The sequence below is a fragment of the Vipera berus genome (assembly GCF_964194415.1).
Source record: "Vipera berus genome assembly, chromosome: 7".
Taxonomy (NCBI): Eukaryota; Metazoa; Chordata; class Lepidosauria; order Squamata; family Viperidae; genus Vipera; species Vipera berus.
The window spans coordinates 3,893,832-3,915,082 of NC_138209.1; the positions used below are offsets into that span (position 1 = coordinate 3,893,832).

Genomic DNA, 21,251 nt, shown 5'->3' on the forward strand with positions numbered 1-21,251 from the left:
ATAGAATAGAACAGATGGAAGGGAATGGAAAATATAGAATAGAATAGAATAGAATAGAATAGAATAGAATAGAATAGAATAGAATAGAATAGAATAGAATAGAATAGAATAGAATAGAAAATATGAAATGGAATAGAATAGAAAATATGGAATGGAATGGAATAGAATGGAATAGAAAATATGGAATGGAATGGAATAGAAAATATGAAACGGAATAGAATAGAAAATATGGAATGGAATGAAATGGAATAGAATAGAAAATATAGAATAGAATAGAATAGAACAGATGGAAGGGAATGGAAAATATAGAATAGAATAGAATAGAATAGAATAGAATAGAATAGAATAGAATAGAATAGAATAGAATAGAATAGAATAGAATAGAATAGAATAGAATAGAATAGAATAGAAAATATGGAATGGAATTGAATAGAATAGAATAGAATAGAATATATGGAATGGAATATAAAATATGGAATGGAATATAAAATATGGAATGGAATAGAATAGAATAGAATAGAATAGAATAGAATAGAATAGAATAGAATAGAATAGAATAGAATAGAATAGAATAGAATAGAATAGAATAGAATAGAATAGAATAGAATAGAATAGAATAGAATAGAATAGAATAGAAATAGCTGGAAGGGACCTTGGAGTCCAGCCCCCTGCTCAGGCAGGAGAACCTATATCATTTCAGGCAAATGGCTGTCCAGTCTCTTCTTAAAAACCTCCAGTGTTGGAGCATTCACAGCTTCTGGAGGCAGGTTGTTCCACTGGTTAATTGTCCTCACTGTCAGGAAATTTCTCCTTCGTTCCAGGTAGGTTACTTCCTCCTGGCCTTATAAATCTATTTCTCTCCTTAAGTCCCCAACAGGAAATTTCTTTCTAACCAGCATCTGCAAAATATTTTAATAGGGGACAGAAAATCTGGGGGTGATGGGACCTATACCTTAAGTCAGGGGTCCCCAACCCCAGTTCCGTGGACCGGTACCGGTCCGTGGCATGCCAGCAACCGGTCCGCACGAACAAGCAAAGCCCCATCCGTGGGATGCAGGCAGCACACAAAACCACGCACCCTCCGGTCCGTGGAAAAACCTCTCTCCACGGAACCGGTCCCTGGCGCCCGAAAGGTTGGGGGCCTCTGCCTTAAGTTCTTCCTTTTTTATCTTCAAAGAACTTATATTTTTCAGGAAAAAGTAAAATAAAATCAAAATCAGTATAACGTATTTAGTAGCCTGGTAAATACGGAGTGTCTTTATTAGCCTGGCTTGTTAGCCTAATAAATATACAGGTAGTTCTCGACTTACGACCGCAATTGAGGCCAAAATTTCTGCTGCCACGTCAATTTTGCCCCGTTTTACCACCGTTCTTGCTACAGTTTTTGCCATGGAACACTGCGACCGTCACAAATACGAGTCAGTGGCCAAGAGTCTGAATTTTGATCATGTGACCACGGGGATGTTGCAAGGGCCGCAAGTGTGGAAAGTGTGGGCTTTTTTCCAGTCCCGTTGTAACTTTGATGGGTCACTAAATGGATTCTTGTAAGTTGAGGACTATCTGTATTCCCAGAGAGGAGCCCGTGGGAGCTTCAGTCAAGAAAGGCAGGAGAAAATGAATCCTTGAGGGGAAAAAAAATTGGATAGTAAAATATTATTCAAAGATGAATGCCAGGATCCACAGGCGTGTTTTTTTTCCCCAAATCCTTCCATTCCATCTCCCAATTCTGTCTTTGAAGGACAAAGCGTGGGTTCCGCCCACTTGGGAAAGGAGCCAATCCCTATCCAGGAGGATTGTGCAAGCCAATCAGATGCAATCCTGCCATTTTGTGCTCTGCTCACACTAAAGTGGAATTAAGTCTTTGTTGAGCTGCGGCCCATTCATACATTCCCATAGTTCCACTTCCCGGCAAGTCAAAGCATTCATTCAATCCACCCCGTTGGGGAGCAAAAAGGAAGAAAATAATTTAGAAGTTCCTGGTTAAAAAAAAGGGACATTCCGGTGGATCAAGAATTATACGGATTTTTGCGTGTAAAAGAAGCAAACAAGGTCTTAAAAAAAAAAAAGCTTTGAAACTTCCTGGTCCAAAAGATCAAATTACACTTTGTATCCTTTGCAGCATAATAAGGAGAAAGCTTAGTTCTTTTAATCAAAACATTCAGTCACCCGACTTCATTTGCTGATTTTGAGCATCTAAGTCAGGGGCCTTCAAACTTGGCCCTCTTATGACTTGTGGACTTCTGGGAGTTGAAGTCCACAAGTCATAAAAGGGCCGAGTTTGAAGACCTCTGAAAAAGACTTTAAGAGGAGTGGACTTCAACTCCCAGAATCCCTCAGCCAGCGTGCTTGGCTGAGGAATTCTGGGAGTTGAAGTCCACAAGTCATAAAAGGGCCGAGTTTGAAGACCTCTGATAAAGACTTTAAGAGGAGTGGACTTCAACTCCCAGAATCCCTCAGCCAGCGTGCTTGGCTGAGGAATTCTGGGAGTTGAAGTCCACAAGTCATAAAAGGGCCGAGTTTGAAGACCTCTGATAAAGACTTTAAGAGGAGTGGACTTCAACTCCCAGAATCCCTCAGCCAGCGTGCCTGGCTGAGGAATTCTGGGAGTTGAAGTCCACAAGTCATAAAAGGGCCGAGTTTGAAGACCTCTGATAAAGACTTTAAGAGGAGTGGACTTCAACTCCCAGAATCCCTCAGCCAGCGTGCCTGGCTGAGGAATTCTGGGAGTTGAAGTCCACAAGTCATAAAAGGGCCGAGTTTGAAGACCTCTGATAAAGTTTTTAAGAGGAGTGGACTTCAACTCCCAGAATCCCTCAGCCAGCGTGCCTGGCTGAGGAATTCTGGGAGTTGAAGTCCACAAGTCATAAAAGGGCCAAGATTGAAGGTCCCTGATCTAAGTGCAATCCTTAATTCGGCATTTATCCAAATTAACAGTGCATACTTGACTTTCTTCCCCGTACAGTTTGAAGAATGTTCCTCATGCAACCCAACATCACCTCTTCACAGATAGTCCTCGACTTACAAGAGTTTGCTTAGCGACTGAAACAGCACTGAAAAAAGTGACTTATGACCGTTTTTCACACTTACGGCCGTTACAGCATCCCCGTGGTCAGGTGATCCACGTTCGGACACTTGGCAACTGACTCATATTTATGACGGTCGCAGGGTCCTGGGGTCCCGTGATCCCCTTTTTGCGACCTTCTGACAAGCAAAGGGGACTCACTTAAGAACCGTGTTGCTAATCTGAGTCCTGCCAGGAGTCACTTAACAACTGTGGCAAGGAAGGCCATAAAATAGGGCTATAATCCCTTTACAAATGTCTCACTTAACAACAGAAAATTTGGGCTCCAGTGCGGCTGTACGTCGAGGATGAAGATTTGAGCAATGAAGAAGACAGGAAGATCCGTTCGAACAAGATAACAAGATGATCAAATTATTTCAAGGATCAGATTCTGGGACTCTGTGGATGAAGTGACTCTACTAAGGAAAGGAATCAAGTCTGAAGACTGGTTCAATTTCATTTCTTTATTTCTTCCCGTGACTCTTTTCATTTTTGCCCCGCTTGCAAAAAAGAAGATTAAACAATAACTGGAAAGGTTGAGCCCCCAGGATCATCTTTTAAACCCGATCCCCAACAATTAATTGTTGCACCTGCAACAACAAAGCCTTCAGAGGGCCTTTGAACTCTTGCTTTGGCAGCCAAAGGTGTCTTTGACAATAGCAATATGGATGGAATCCAAAACTGTTTATCATAACTCTAAATTTCCCTCTCAGTTCAGCTAACCTTTGAGAGAGAAATAATCTCAGAATTAAGTCATGTTAAGAGGCAAACAAGGGAATCCATTCTTCAGTTAAAAAGAGATTGTTCTGCAAAACAGTGATTGCTAATAAGACAACCTTTGCAAATTGCTTCTGATGGCCTGCTGTAATTTGAAACACTGCCAATATCCCCCGCCCTTTTTTTTTTGGTTATACTTCAGAAAACTTAATAAAACAGTTCTTTATATGGTATATTGTTCGTTCTTCGCAGGTGTATTCGATGTTTACGTATGTTTGGTGACACATGTATCTATGATTTAATTTCAGAGCAAGGCCCTAAATAAATAAACATCATAAAATCTTTCTGCTTTTGTTATGGTGCAGGTGAGGCGGATTAAGTTCAGTTATTAGGTGGGTTGAAGAACAATAAATAAAATATTGGGCAAAAAAAACACCTCAAGAATTATATAAAAAAAAAAGACTGCAAGTAAGGGAAGCTATATTTCTTCCGAACTGATAGAACAGAACAGAATAGAATAGAATAGAATAGAATAGAATAGAATAGAATAGAATAGAATAATAGAACAGAATAGAATAGAATAGAATAGAATAGAATAGAATAGAATAGAATAGAATAGAATAATAGAATAGAATAATAGAACAGAATAGAATAGAATAGAATAGAATAGAATAGAATAGAATAGAATAGAATAGAATAATAGAATAGAATAATAGAACAGAATAGAATAGAATAGAATAGAATAGAATAGAATAGAATAGAATAGAATAGAATAGAATAGAATAGAATAGAATAATAGAATAGAATAATAGAATAGAATAGAATAGAATAGAATAGAATAGAATAGAATAGAATAGAATAGAATAGAATAGAATAATAGAATAGAATAATAGAACAGAATAGAATAGAATAGAATAGAATAGAATAGAATAGAATAGAATAGAATAGAATAGAATAGAATAGAATAGAATAATAGAATAGAATAATAGAATAGAATAGAATAGAATAGAATAGAATAGAATAGAATAGAATAGAATAGAATAGAATAGAATAGAATAGAATAATAGAATAGAATAATAGAATAGAATAGAATAGAATAGAATAGAATAGAATAGAATAGAATAGAATAGAATAGAATAGAATAGAATAGAAGAATAGAATAGAATAGAATAGAATAGAATAATAGAATAGAATAATAGAATAGAATAGAATAGAATAGAATAGAATAGAATAGAATAGAATAGAATAGAATAGAATAGAATAGAATAGAATAGAATAGAATAGAATAGAATAATAGAATAGAATAGAATAGAATAGAATAGAATAGAATAGAATAGAATAGAATAGAATAGAATAGAATAGAATAGAATAATAGAATAGAATAGAATAGAATAGAATAGAATAGAATAGAATAGAATAGAATAGAATAATAGAATAGAATAGAATAGAATAGAATAGAATAGAATAGAATAGAATAGAATAGTGATAATGATAATGATAATGATAATGATAATGATAATGGAATAGAATAGAATAGAATAGAATAGAATAGAATAGAATAGAATAGAATAGAATAGAATAGAATAGAATAGAATAGAATAGAAGAATAGAATAGAATAGAATAGAATAGAATAGAATAGAATAGAATAGAATAGAATAGAATAGAATAGAATAGAATAGAATAGAATAGAATAGAATAGGTGACCTTGGAGGTCATCTAGTCCAACCCCCTGCTCAGGCAGGAAACCCTACACACCATTTCAGACAAATGGTTGTCCAGCCTCTCCTTAAAAACTTCCAGTGTTTAAATATGAACCAGTTGCCAAGTGTTTGAATTTTGATCACGTGACCGTGGGGAGGCTGGAACGGTCGTAAGTATGAAAAATGGTCATAATTCCCTTTTTTTTCAGCACTGTCGTAATTTCAAACGGTTATTAAATGAAGGGCTGCAAGTCAAGGGCTGTCTGCAGTTGGCTGTTTTTTTATTTTGCATGCATTTTGTTTTCCAAAACGTTTCTCAAGTAAAGTACTTCTTTTCTCTCAAATAGGTTTGCAAGTGAACGTGCAGTGAATAAATATTAAGAGTTACTTCAGAGGAAGAAAAAAATACGGCGGGGGGGGAGACGCGAAGCGAGAGGGAGAAGAAAATTACGCTCTTTCAGCTTCGGAGGAATTGAATTTAAGTCGGCAACAAGGCACAATACCCTTGTCGACATAAACTGGAATAAACTCTCTTATTAACCCAGATATCCTCCAATACAGGAACTAATACTGTTCGCAGCATTAGCAGAAAAAAATTGACATTATTCACACGGAGCTACCATTTTCCAGCAGCCTCCTGTGACCCATTTTTTTTTATTATTATTATTATTATTATTATTATTATTATTATTATTATTATTATTATTATTATTATTATTATTATTATTATTTATTATTATTATTTATTATTATTATTATTTATTATTATTATTATTATTATTATTATTATTATTATTATTATTATTATTGCTGCTGCTGCTGTTGTTGTTGTTAATAAAGTTGGACGGTACCTTGGAGGTCATCTAGTCCAACCCCCTGCTCAGGAAGGAAACCCTCTGCCATTTCAGACAAAAGGCTGTCCAGTCTCTTCTTAAAAACTTCCAGTGTTGGAGCATTCACCGCTTCTGGAGGCAGGTTGTTCCACTGGTTAGTTGTCCTCACTGTCAGAAAGTTTCTCCTTAATTCTAGGTTGATTCTCTCCTTGACGAGTTTCTATCTGTTACTTCTTGTCCTGCCTTCTGGTGCTTTGGAGAAGAGCTTGACTCCTTCTTCTTTGGGGCAGCCCCTGAGATACTGGAAGGCTGCTATCATGTCCCCCCTCGTCCTTCTCTTCATTAGACTGGACATTTCCAGTTCCAGCAACCGTTCCTATGTTTTAGCCTCCACACCTCTAATTATCTTTGTTGCTCTTCTCTGCACTTTTTCCAGAGTCTCAACATCTTTTTTTACATCGTGGTGACCAAAACTGGATGCCGTATTCCAAGCGTGGCCTTACCAAGGCCTTGTAAAGTGGTATTAACACTTCACCTGATCTTGATTCAATCCCTCTGTTAATGCAGCCTAGAATTGTGTTGGCTTTTTTGGCAGCTGCAGCACACGGCTGGCTCCTATTTAAGGGATCATCCACTAGGACTCCCTCTCACAGTTGCTACTATTTACGAAGCTTGACCATCGTTCGTGATACAGAGACCTGGAAGACTTTTGAGATTGGTCACTAAGGTAGAACACAAGTGGTACTCAACTTACGATCACTTGCTGAGCCCAAACTTTCTCTCGCTGAGTGAGGCCATTTGTTAAGTGTGCTTTTTGTCCCATTTTACCACCCTGCTTGTCACAGTTGTTAAACGAATCGCCGCCGCTGAGAAGTCCGTAACCTGGCCGTTGAAGTGAATCTGGGCTTCCCCCCCCCCCCCCGACATTGACTTTGCTTGTCAGAAGGACGCAAAAGGGGGAACGTGTGACCCCCGGGACGGTGCAACCATCATAAGTGTGAGTCGGTTGCCCAGTGTGTGAATCTGGATCATGTGACCACGGGGGGGGGGGGGATGCTGCAACGGTCCTAGGAGTGACAAATGGCCGTTTAAGCCTTTTTTTTTCCTTTCCAGTGCCCTTGCAACTTTGAATGGTCACTAAATGAATTGTCGTAAGTCGGGGACTAGGTGAATTTCCTGCCTGATCACCATTTGGGGGAAATCAATGGGCAAGCTGGCATCATCCTTTTATTGTTAACTGCCCACGCGGGAAATATGAATAGAAACAGGATGTTGCTTATGAATGCAAAGCAAATGCTTTGGCAGTGAATTCTAAATTCACTGGTTCGCAACAGATCAATTCTGCATTTCTGTGCAATCTGCTGCACGGAACACTGTGTGTGTGTGTGTGTGTGTGTGTTCTGTGGGTGCTGGGAACAGAAGTTAAGTTTATTATCAAATACGATGCAAGTCTGCAATGCAGCAGAAACAGAAAGTATTTTTTTCATTTTTTTGCACTAAAGTAGGCCCTTTTTATATATAACGCAAGGCGAAAAATATTTCTAATGCAGCTTCCTCCTCTTTTCCGCATAACAACAACCTTGTGAGGTGGATCGGGTACAGAGAGAATAGCCCAAAGTCAGCCAGTCAGCTAAAGTGGGACTAGAATTCCCAGTCTCCTGGCGATTGGCCAAAAGTCACCCACCTGGCTTTCATGCCTAAGGCAGGACTAGAATTCACTGTCTCCTGATGACTGGCCTCCCGGCACCCGGCCAGGTTTCACACCTAAGGGAGGACTAGTCACTCAGACGACTTCGGTGCTTAAGGCGGAACTAGAACTCACCATCTCCTGGTGATTGGCCCAAAGTCACTCAGCTGGCTTTCATATCTAAGGCGGGACTAGAACTCTCTATCTCCTGGTGATTGGCCCAAAGTCACTCATCGGTTTTCCTGAGTAAGACAGGACTAGAACTCACCATCTCCTAGTGATTGGCCTAGTCACTCAGCTGGCTTTCATATCTAAGGTGGGACTAGAACTCTCTGTCTCCTGGTGATTGGGCCAAAGTCACTCGTCGGTTTTCATAGCTAAGACGGGACAAGAACTCACCATCTCCTGGTGATTGGCCCAAAGTCACCCAGCCGGCTTTCATGGCTAAGGCAGGACTAGAACTCACCATGTCCGGCTTTCTAGCCTGGTGCCCTAACCACTAGACCTAACTGGCTCTCTTTATTTTATATTATATACTAGACTTCTGCACCAAAAGCAATCCAGGTAACAGCAAAATATATTACTGAAGAGGAATTTTCATAACAGCCTCGGAAGAATCTAATATGCAGTAAGCCTTTGAATTAGCCAAATATTTATTTATGTTAATACAAAGCAGCGCTTCTCAACCTTGGCAGTTTTAAGACGTGTGGCTTTCAACTTCCCCAGCCAGCCTGATGTAGAAAACAATATTCCAACGATAGTTAAGATTTTCAGCGATTCCTACTGCAGAGGTTTTGCAAACCCAGTTCAGCAGATCCCTGCAATTCCCTAAGAAGTTAATTAGATCCCAAGAGATTAAAAGAGGGGGGGTGAACCAATATCTCTCACGCACAGCCAATGTTCTGTCACTAGACTAGAGCTTTACCTCGATCGCGGTTTCCAAGATACACACATACACACACACACACACACACACACACACACACACACACACACTCCTTTTGGCAAACCAGTTTTATGGCTTGAAAAAGTCTTGAAACACCCCCCCCCCCGATTTTCTTGCTAACCTTAATTCCCCTTTTAAGATTTGGAATGAGTGCCCCCAAGCAGTTACTTTCACAATATCACACATGTCATCAAAATTGGAAGGCAGTTTTTAAACAGGTCCAAACACTCTGTGTTGGGTGTGTTGGGTGTAGGAAATCTCACAGTTGAATATTTGGGAAAACCAAGGAGCAGTTGTGACCAGGTTTGTATGCCAGAATCAACCCAGAGAAGCTTTGTCTTTCATCCAAAATTACACTTTGGATGGAATTTAAATGGGGAATACGTGGTCCTCCTCAAGATGTTTGAGTATGTCCAGTCATTAAGGAAGTTTTCCACACAGATACTCTTAAGGTTTCAGAGTTGTTGGATAAATTTGCAAACTTGGGTGTATTAAGAGAGCTGGTTTGGTTGAGCAAACCAAAAAAGCAGGCGCCAGTGAGTTCTAGTCCTGCCTTGGCATGAAAGCTGGATGGGTGGCTCTGGGCCAATCACCAGGAGATCGTGAATGCTAGTCCTGCCTTGGCCTGAAAACCAGCTGGGTGACTCTGGGTCAATCACTAGGAGATGGTGAATTCTAGTCCTGCCTTAGGCATCAAAGCTGGATGGGTGACTCTGGGCCAATCACCAGGAGATGGTGAATTCTAGTCCTGCTTTAAGGCATAAAAAGCTGGCTGGATGGCTCTGTGCCAATCAGCAGGAGACGGTGAGTTCTAGTTCCACATTAGGCACGAGATCTTTTGAAGATGACTTCAAAATCCTGGCAAAAAAACAGACCACCAGGATCTCCATGGGAATGGAGAAAATAAATTCTGGGGCAAGAGGCAGCAATTCAACCCTTAAACACATTTTTCCCCCTTTTATCAGCTCAACAAAATTGCCACCCACAGACCCACGATACCTCTAAATATTCAACAAGCCGTGGCTGTAGAGATAATAAAACCTGGAGCAAATCTGGTTTTTACAGAATCCTCTTTGCCCTTCTCTTTTAATTCACAATTTAGCAAGGGTCTACTGATCCAGGAACAGGTGCGTCCTGTGCAAAGCTTCAAAGACCCCCTAGACTGCACAAAGGTCTCACACACAGGCAAGCACAACCCCGCTGAAGATTAAAGGTGGAATGACTCCAGAACTAGGAAGACCAAACGAAATGTTGCTGTGTCTCCAAGAGCTTGCCCAAATTCATCTTCTATTATTACTTGGAAGCCTGCTTTTATTATTACGGTGTGCAAGGGGCATCCTGGGAGTTAAAAGTCCACAAGACTTAAAAATGGCCAAGGTTGGACACCCCTGTGTTGAAACAAAAAGAGAGAAAAAGTGTACAGGGGTGTGTGAATATGGGAAGTTGAAGAGGAGACATATAGTATCTGAAAAGCAGAGAAAAATGGAGCTGACTTGGTCCTCGTTTTCTGAAGCCAAGACTGGAAACGTAAGAGTTTGACTTTGCGTGGAAACAGATTGTGGAACGCTGATCAATATCCATTCTTTTAACATTTCAAATAATACTCCCAAGCAGATTTTGGTTAAATATACGGAAAGTTCTCCAACAATAACAAGCTGTTCAACAGGGTGACAGATTTAATTTGGAGGTGGTGCTAAGGCATTTAAAGAGAATCATAAAGAACGTTCCGGTGAGAAAATTCATTTACCAAGCAGGGAAGCTGCTTTGAAATAATGGCCTCCAAGACGACATTTCACTTATAAAATTCTGTACTCTTTAGGGGAAATAAACCCCTACAGACCTAAAGGGGTGTTTGTTTGTTTTTCCCCCAAAAAGCAATTGGACTTTCTTGATTTTTTTCCCTTTGTCTTAAGAGAACTGAAGAAGCTTCTTGGATGAGAAGAGAAATGTTTTCAAAGAAGGAAAAAAAAACCCCTAAGAAAGTATAGTTGCCTTTTGGGGAAAAAAAACAGCTTTGGGACAACCATAGATAAACTCCTGTAGAGTTTTAAGATGTAGGGGTACTGGCACCCAAAATCCCAAAAGAGCTCAGATTGTGTTGGGTTGATAATAATCCCGATAATTACCGGGTTATAATCATCACCACCATATACCAGTCTGATGATATAAAAGCAGGGGTCTTCAAACTTGGCCCTTTTATGACTTGTGGACTTCAACTCCCAGAATTCCTCAGCCAGCGTGCCTGGCTGAGGAATTGTGGGAGTTGAAGTCCACAAGTTATAAAAGGGCCAAATTTGAAGATGCCTGGTATAAAGCCATTATGGAAGGAAAGAAAGAAGGAAGGAAGGAAAGAAGGAAGGAAGGAAGGAAGGAAGGAAGGAAGGAAGGAAGGAAGGAAGGAAGGAAGGAAGGAAGGAAGGAAGGAAGGAAGGAGGACCATGTCTGTTAAGATCAGGGGTCTTCAAACTTGGCCCTTTTATGACTTGTGGACTTCAACTCCCAGAATTCCTCAGCCAGGCACGCCTGGCTGATGAATTCTGGGAGTTGAAGTCCACAAGTCACAAAAGGGCCAGGTTTGAAGACCCCTGGTTAAGATGATAAACAAACATTGAATCAGCTCAAATTCATACCTCTTGCTCATCTGAAAAGCATCAATGAGAACTAGTGTGTTTTTTTGGTTTTTTGTTTAGGAACATATGTCACATTTTTAAAAAAAATCTATTATTAGGCATATATTCAGCTTCTGGTTTTCATTTGCTGCCCCTGAACTATATCAGCATAGCCCAGGAGTATGAAAATTCCATCATATTTCAAAAAAAAAATAGCTTGTCTGACACAATTATTAGCCTTGGGATAACCAGCCTATTCTTTTGAACACTGGGTAATTGTTAAAAACATTATTCCTTGGAATCCTACTTTGATTGTGCCTCGCGCACGAATGAAGACAGACTACTCGGCTGTAACGGATCCCTGCATTTTAGATTCTTAACGTAGCTGGTGAAGGGAGAGAATGTGTCACCTTCCCTCTAACAAATGCAAGTTGCGTGGGCTGTAGCCCTGAACGACTTCCAAAAGGAAAGCAATACAGACCAGCTATGAGCAACTTTTGCAGTTTGCAACAGTTGGGAGAAATGGACACGAATGTCATAAAATTGGCTCAGAGGCATCCAGCTAGCTTTCATGCCTCAAGTGGGATTAGAAATCGTTTCCTGGTGATTGGCCCAAAGTCACCCAACCGGCTTTCATACTTAAGGCGGGACTAGAACTCACCATCTCCTGGTGATTGGCCCAAATTCACCCAACCGGCTTTCATACTTAAGGCGGGACTAGAATTCACCATCTCCTGGTGATTGGCCCAAAGTCCCCCAACCGGCTTTCATACTTAAGGCGGGACTAGAACTCACCATCTCCTGGTGATTGGCCCAAAGTCACCCAACCGGCTTTCATACTTAAGGCAGGACTAGAATTCACCATCTCCTGGTGATTGGCCCAAAGTCACCCAACCGGCTTTCATACTTAAGGCGGGACTAGAATTCACCATCTCCTGGTGATTGGCCCAAAGTCACCCAACCGGCTTTCATACTTAAGGCGGGACTAGAATTCACCATCTCCTGGTGATTGGCCCAAAGTCCCTGAAACCGGCTTTCCTGCTTTAAGATGGAACTAGAACTCACAGGCTCCTGGTGATTAGCCCAAAGTCACCCAGCCGGCTGTAATGCCTAAGATGGGACTAGAATTCACCATCTCCTAGTGATTGGCCCAAAGTCACCCAACCGGCTTTCCTGCTTAAGATGGGACTAGAACTCACAGGCTCCTGGTGAATGGCAAAAAGTCACCCAACTGGCTTTCCTGCTTAAGATGGGGCCAGAACTCCCCGTCTCCTGGTGATTGGCCCAAAGTCATCTGGCTGACTTTCATGTTTAAGACTAGAATTCACTATCTCCTGGTGATTGGCCCAAAGTCCTCCAATCAGCTTTCCTGCTTAAAGCAGGACTAGAACTCACCATCTCCTGATTTCTTGGCCAACCTCTTAACTACTAGACTAAACTGCTTCCCTTATAATCAGAAGGAGCTTCTTCTCTGAACGTCATATAAGAGTCAATGATGGTTAGTTTAGGAGCAGCACAAACCTCAATAAATATGACTGATTGACAGATGTACTGATTGATTCATCTATAAAATATTGCTTAGATCAGGGGTCCTCAACCTTGGCAACTTGAAGACTTGTGGACTTCGACTCCCAGAATTCCTCAGCCAGCCGGCTGAGGAATTTTGGAAGTCGAAGTCCACAAGTCTTCAAGTTGCCAAGGTTGAGGACCCCTGGCCGAGATCAATTTCCCCCCCCCCTAACCAAACGAAGCCAAAGAGAATGGGCAACCTATTTCGACAAGGTCTGTCAATTAGCTAGAAGGGAACTCTTATCGATGCACGTATCGCAAGCACAATTTTTAAATAAAATCACAAAAAAGGCAGCAGCGAGAGCTGAACTTGACACTTAACAGGTGAATCATCCACGCAAACTTCTTGGCCGAGTTACGAAAGCGGTTTTTGCCAATAATTATTCCCAGAGATTTATTTATTAATTATTATTATTATTATTATTTTAAAAAAAAACCTTCTCAGTCTAGCCAACAATCTTGGAATTCCCGGGTTGTCATGATCCAAGTCTTAACCACAGCCAACCCTGGTTAACCCCCGAGATAGGTCAAGGTCAACTAGACGGTCCTTCCCACTGGGCCTAGGGAAGTTCTGTGGACCCAATTATTTCCAACTACTTTGCATTGGAATACAAAAATTGCCCTGTGAAAAGGGGACACTCTTGATAATACAGGCAGTCCTCAACTTACGACGGGTTGGCATGCCAAACAATTACCGATTTACAGTCCAAGCTATTTTCTGAATTCACTATGGAAGTGAAAGGACAGCTAGTCCTTGACTTACAGCCATATGGAATGGAATGGAATGGAATGGAATGGAATGGAATGGAATGGAATGGAATAGAATAGAATAGAATAGAATAGAATAGAATAGAATAGAATAGAATAGAATAGAATAGAATAGAATAGAATAGAATAGAATAGAATAGAATAGAATGGAACGGGATTAGGATATAGGATATAGGATTTAGGATAGGTTTATAGACTAGATTAGACTAGGAATAGGATAGGAGAACAGAGTTGGAAGGGACCTTGGAGGTCATCTAGTCCAACCCCCTGCTCAGGCAGGAAACCCTACACCATTTCAGACAAATGGTTGTTCAATCTTTTCTTAAAAACTTCCAGTGTTGGAGCATTCACAACTTTTGCATGCAAGTTGTTTGTAACTGTGGCAGAAATTGGAAGTGACTTCTTTAGATATTTTTCTTTTATTTCATTCTTTCATCTTTCTTTTTATTCTATTTTCCCTTTTATGTTTCCGTAGGTTTTTAATCTTTTAGTAAAACTTACGTTTTTTTTAAAAAAAGAAAGAAACAGATATCTGTAGGGCCCCAATAAAAATAGTTCGAACTGTCTTAATTAATTCTCCTCTTCGTTAAACCTGCAACATCATTTGCTTAATAGATATACATTAATCCCCAAAAGATTTTTCAAATTTTGGGATCCAGTAAAATTTACTTCAAAGTATTTTTTCCCCAATATATATATAAAACATGAACTAAACACCCCTAGTGCATAAATCCACAACGATTATCCTGATGCTTCCTCCACACAAGCATACACAAACAAATAGAGCTGCTTAAACAACAACAATAATAAAGTTGGAAGGGACCTCGGAGGTCATCTAGTCCAACCCCCTGCTCAGGCAGGAAACCTCTACCATGTCAGAAAAATTGCTGTCTAGTCTCTTAAAAACTGCCAGTGTTGGAACATTCACAGCTTCTGGAGGCAGAGGTTTTTGTCTTCTTTGAAAATAAATGCATTCTTAGACTTACATTTAGAGATCATAGGTATACAGGCAGTCCTTGACTTCCAACCACCGTTGAGCCCTAAATTTCCATTTGTGAAGTGAATCGCTGCAGTTGCTCAATTAGTAACATGGTCGTTGATTGAATCTGTACCCTTTTCCTAGGCCAGGGGCAGGCAACCTTGGCTCTTTTATGACTCATGGACTTCAACTCCCAGAAATCCTGAGCCAGCATGGCTCAGCTTGAAAACTTCTCCCTTTCCCCTCAGCATGGCTGGGTCAGGGATTCTGGGAGTTGAAGTCCACAAGTCATGAAGGGGCCTAGGCCTAGGCAAGGGGTAGGCAACCTTGGCTCTTTTGTGACTGGTGGACTTCAACTCCCAGAATTCCTGAGCCAGCATGGCTCAGCTTGGAAACCTCTCCCTTTCCCCTCAGCGTGGCTGGCTCAGGGATTCTGGGAGTTGAAGTCCACGAGTCATAAAGCGGCCTAGGCCTAGGCCAGGGGTAGGCAACCCTTGGCTCTTTTATGACTCATGGACTTCAACTCCCAGAATTCCTGAGCCAGCATGGCTCAGCTTGGAAACCTCTCCCTTTTCCCTCAGCGTGGCTGGCTCAGGAATTCTGGGAGTTGAAGTCCACGAGTCATAAAAGAGCCAAGATTGCCTATCCCTGTCCTTGGGCAATTTTTGTATTCCAATCCTGCGCAACATATATACCCAAGGTCTGACTGATTATAATCTCTGAATAAATCTTTCCCTTTGGAAAAAAACAAAAACAAATGCATCGCTCTTAATTCCAGACATTCATACCAATGCTCCGTGACAAAGCCTGTGTCACCAAGAACGCAATTTTTTTCCAGCCGGTATGTTTTGTGAGAGCCGCGGTTAAAAATGAGTCAGTTTGTGCACCAGATGCCAATCCGGAGGATGACCAATTCTCTTTCAGTTTCCAACGGCCTCTACAAACTCTTTCTCTGTATCCTTCGGGGCACAAGAGTCAGGAAAAGAAATCTCGTAAAAATAAATTTCCTGCACATTCAATCCCATCGTTTTATCTTCTTTAGGGAAGAGATTTTTTTCCCAATTTTTGCCTGAGATTGTGGGAGTCCTTGGTGCTCTCTGAACTTGGTTATTTTTTTGCAGACGTTTTGTGACCTAACTAGGTAACAGCATCAGTGCTAGAAGGAAGTGGGGTTTGCAAGGTGGAGGAGGAGGAGGAGGAGGACGACGACGATGACTGTGAGGTCCTTGTTGCTTTCTGACCTTGGCTGTTTTCTGGCAGACGTTTCATGACCCAGCTAGGTAACATCATCAGTACTAGAAGGAAGTGGGGTTTGCAAAGAGGAGGAGGAGAAGAGGAACGTGAGGTCCTTCGTGCTCTCTGAGCTGGGTTGCTTTCTTGCAGATGCAAGAATTGCTGTTTGCACATTCTCCTGGGGCCATGCTCCTAACCCTCTCCAAAATGAAAATAGGAAAAACAGAGTTCCTATTAGCAGGAACGATGGTCTGGAAAGTGTTCAGCTCAGATGAATTTGTCATAGAGCTGAGCTAATTGCTGTCCCTCAGCAGGTCATTGGCAATATAAACATAATAGCAATAGCACTTAGAATTATATACTGCTTCACAGTGCTTTACAACTCTCTCTAAGCGGTTTGCAGAGTCAGCATATTGACCCCAAATATTTTACCGACCTTGGAAAGATGCAAGGCTGAATCAATCTTGAGCTGGTCAAAATGTATAAGGAACGGTTGCTGGAATTGGGCATGTCTAGTTTAACGAAGAGAAGGACGAGGGGGGACAGGATAGCAGTCTTCCAGTATCTCAGGGGCTGCCCCAAAGAAGGGGGAGTCAAGCTGTTCTCCAAAGCACCAGAAGGCAGGACAAGAAGCAACGGATGGAAACTAACCAAGGAGAGAAGCAACCTGGAACTAAGGAGAAACTTCCTGACAGTTAGAACAGTTAACCAGTGGAACAGCTTGCCACCAGAAGTTGTGGCTGCTCCAACACTGGAGGTTTCTAAGAAGAGACTGGACGGCCGTTTGTCTGAAATGGTATAGGGTTTCCTGCCTGAGCAGGGGGTTGGACTAGATGACCTCCAAGATCCCTTCCAACTTTATTATTATTATTATTATTATTATTATTATTATTATTATTATTATTATTATTATTATTATTATTATTATTTAATTATTTATTATTATTATTATTATTATTATTATTATTATTATTATTATTATTATTATTATTATTATTATTATTATACGATGCTGCAAGAGTTCTAAGTGTGAGGACTGATCCTAAGTCACTCTTTTCAGCCGATGCACCTTCGGATGGCCGCTAAATGAATGGCCGTTTAAATCGAGGACCACCTGGAAGTGATGAGACCCTACGACAGGCAGTCCTCGGCTTACAACAGTCCGTTGAGTGACCATTCAAAATTACAACGGCTCTGGAAAAAAAGTGACTTCGGACTGTTTTTCACCCTCGTGGAGCGTCGTAGCATCCCGCGGTCAAAGTTCAGAAGCTCGGCAACTGGTTCATATTTATGACGGCTGCAGTGTCCCGGAGTCATGCGATTCACTTAACAAATGTCTCACTTTGCAAGAGAAATTTTGAGCTCAATTCTGGTCGTAAGTCGAGGATGACCTGTACTCCTGAAATACGGGTGGCAGAATTGTTGCTGATCTCACAAACCACGTGAGCGTAACCCATCCAGAAAACAATAACAGAGTTGGAAGGGACCTTGGAGGTCATCTAGTCCAGCCCCCTGCTCAGGCAGGAAACCCTCTACCATTGCAGACAAATGGCTGCCTAGTCTCTTCTTAAAAACTTCCAGTGTTGGAGCATTCACAGCATCTAGAGGCAGGTTGATCCAAAAAAGCTAAGTGCTGTATATAGGAAGAGAATCCTGCATTAAAAGCATTTATTTGAGGCTACAGCCATTTTTAAAAAAAATCATAATGGATGCAGAAGATCTTCTAGTCAATGCTATTGTTTCCCCTTATACTGATTTTGGATCAATTCCTAAACAATTTTGGAACAGCGAACAATGGATTTAAACAAAGCAAAGGCTGCCAACGTCTTTTTTTGTAGCCGCCAGAATGACTGAGGTCAGAGATTATTGTCTGGGAAAACATGGGTGGATTTTCAGGAGACAAAGAGCCTCAGTCAGAATCAGAATAGAATAGAGCTGGAAGGGACCTTGGGGGTCATCTAGTCCAACCCCCTGCTCAGGCAGGAAACCCTATACCATTTCAGACAACTTCCAGTGTTGGAGCATTCACAACTTCTGGAGGCAAAGCTGTTTCACTGATTAATTGTTCTGTCAGGAAATTCCTCCTTAGTTCCAGGTTGCTTCTCTCCTTGATCAGTTTTCCATCCGTTGCTTCTTGTCCTGCCTTCAGGGGCTTTGGAGAAGATGCTGACTCCCCTCTTATGATTTCTGATGGATGTATCTTATGATGATTATGATCATGATTTATCACTTGTTGCTTGTTGCACACTGAGAGCTCTTGTGTATCGAATCACACTTGGCCAATAAAGAATCTATTCTATTCTATTCTATTCTATTCTATTCTATTCTATTCTATTCTATTCTATTCTATTCTATTCTATTCTATTCTACTCTACTCTACTCTACTCCTAGTTCTGTTCCGTTCTGTTCTGTTCCATTCTCTACTCTATTCTATTCTATCCTCTATTCTATTCTATATTCTATTCTATTTTCTATTCTATTTACTACTCTATATTTTATCCTATCCTATCCTATCCTAAGGGACGTGGTAGCTCAGTGGGTTAGGACGCTGAGCTTGTCGATCAGAAGGTTGGCAGTTTGGCGGGTTGAATCCCGAGTGCCGCGTAACAGAGTGAGCACCTGTTACGCGTCCCAGCTTCTGCCAACCTAGCAGTTCAAAAGCACGTAAAATTGCAAGTAGAAAAATAGGGACCACTACGGTGGGAAGGTCACAGCGTTCCATGCGCCTTTGGCGTCTAGTCATGCCGGCCACATGACCACGGAGACGTCCTCGGACAAGCGCTGGCTCTTCGGCTTTGAAACGGAGATGAGCACCGGCCCCTAGAGTCGGAAACGACTAGCACGCGTGTGCTAGTCCACCAGTCACCTTTACCTTACTTTTTATCCTATCCAATCCTATCCTCTTATTCTTTCCTATTCTGTTCTGTTCTGTTCTATATTACAAAATGTGCATCCTTGTTGTGATTATGTCAGGAAGTTCATATTAATCTAGTTAAGGTTTGATTGATTTCCATCCATTGTTTCTTGTCCTGCCTTCTGGTGCTTTGGAAGATACGTTGACCCCCTCCTCTTCTTTGTAGCAGCCCCTCAAATACTGGAATATCAGGTCCCCATTGCTCCTCCTTTTCTCTAGAGTAGCCAAACCCAAATCCGGCACCTGTTCTTCCTATCTTTTCTGTCACCCCTCCAAATCCCCGCCCCCCTTTAAAGATGACAAAGACAACCCTTTCCCACCCGTCTGTCTGACCTCAAAACCCCAAGTCACAATAACTGTGTGTCCAGGTCCACAGCTAGTCTACAACTCGGTAAGGCCTTCAGTACCGGCAGTCCTCGGCTTACGACCAACAACGGAGTCCAAAATCTCCGTGACTGAGCAACACCATGGAGTTTTGTCCCATTTTTTGCGACTTTCCGCACCACCGTCGTTAAGTCAACCGCTGCATTTCTTAAGTCGGTAACGCCGGCTGTTAAGTGAATCGGCCTTCCACCCCCCCCCCCAGGACTTTGCTTGTCAGAAAGTCGCAAAAGGGGATCACGTGACCCCGGAGGCACTGTCGACTGTCATAAATATGAGACAGTTGCCAAGGGTCCGAATTTTGATCCCGTAGCCACGGGGGACCCAGCGACGGTCGCTAAGAGTGAAAAACGGTCATAAGTCCCTTTTTTTCCCCGCAATGCCGCGCTGTAACTTTGAACAGTCACTAAACGAATTGTTGTTAAGCCGAGGAGAACGTGTAACTCTAGTGAGAATGTTCAGTCACCACAATGAGAATTACATCCTCCCTTTTTTAGGAAACTCTCATTTCCTTTTGGAGGAAACTCAGAACAGTTGCATTCTTATGAACAGAAATTAATAAGAAAGAAACTGCAATGGCTGAGTTGCATGTAATCTATTAGGCTAGTGTTTCTCGACCAGAGCCACTGGAAGATGGGTGGGCTTCAATTCCCAGAATCCCCCAGCCAGCCTTGGAAGAAAAAGGCCTTCCAGACTCTTAAACTTCCCTTCCCCCCACCCCCGAATTGCAAAATGATGTTTTATTAAAATTCTGGCCAGTTCTTCCTTATTAAAGAAAGCTCAGACTAGGACATAATGTTGCATGTATACTCATTTCCTTTCTTTAAAAGATGTTTATGCGCTAATGGATTCTATTACATCCTTGATCATTTCCTAGAGAAAAATACGAGATTAATCTCTGCGGACATCCTGTTCAAATGGACTTCATTTCGTTTAACTAAGATCAACCATCAAGAAGGGAATTTAAAATCATGAACGTTATGCAGACAGAAGAAGATGCAGAAAAACTGTATACTTTTCATTCGTTTTTTAAATGAATGAATGAATGAATGAATGAATGAATGAATGAATGAATGAAATAATAATTTTATTGTACTAATAATAATGGAATGTTTGTACTTTGAAACCTGTTTGCTGCCCACGGTCAGAAGGGCCGTCCTAGAAATGGAATTAAATAAATCCGTTTTTAAAAAAACGAAACAAGCAAAATGCAATAATGCAAATTCACATGCTTGCTTCCATTCTCATCTTTTATTTGCCGAATGGCTACACTTTTAAACGGTTTGGCAGCCCCGGTTTTGCACACTGTTTGCCTCTGAACCAGGTTGCAGAAAAGTTTGACGACTGATTAGTCTAGCATTGGATGGGCTTACCCCGTATTCTTGGCAAAATCTCTCTCTCTTGAGGATAATTCCGTGGACGTCAAATCTTCAAATCAGTAGGCTGCAAATAAAAGAGCAAAATTTATTTTTACTTTGGTGTTTCCGCTGCACACAAAAAGAAGGGACAAGGTGTGGATGAAATGAAGGACTAGGGGTGACATCATAGCAGTGTTCCAATATTAGAGGGGCTGCTGCAAAGGAGAGGGGGGTCACTTTATTCTCCAAAGCCCCTGAAGGCAGGATAAGAAGCAACGGATGGAAACTAATCAAGGAGAGAACCAATCTAGAAATGAGAAATTTTCTGACAGAACAAATAACCAGTGAAACAACTTTCCAGAAGTTGTGAATGCTCCAACACTGGAAGTTTTTAAGAAAAGATTGGACAACCATTTGTCTGAAATGGTGGAGGGATTCTTGCCTGAGCAGAGGGTTGGACTAGATGACCTCCAAGGTCCCTTCCAACTCTGTTAT

The 21,251-nt window shown here is 41.2% G+C and overlaps 1 protein-coding gene across 3 annotated transcripts in view; it reads right to left on the reverse strand.

Annotated features, from left to right (window-relative positions):
* Nucleotides 1–21,251, reverse strand: part of PTPRA (protein tyrosine phosphatase receptor type A) — a 118,410-nt gene that overhangs the window by 53,923 nt on the left and 43,236 nt on the right. For all 3 annotated transcript variants that reach the window (XM_081332182.1, XM_081332179.1, XM_081332180.1), the window contains exon 2: nucleotides 20,772–20,841. The gene's annotated coding sequence lies outside the window, so the exon portion shown is untranslated. The remainder of the gene's footprint in view (nucleotides 1–20,771; nucleotides 20,842–21,251) is intronic.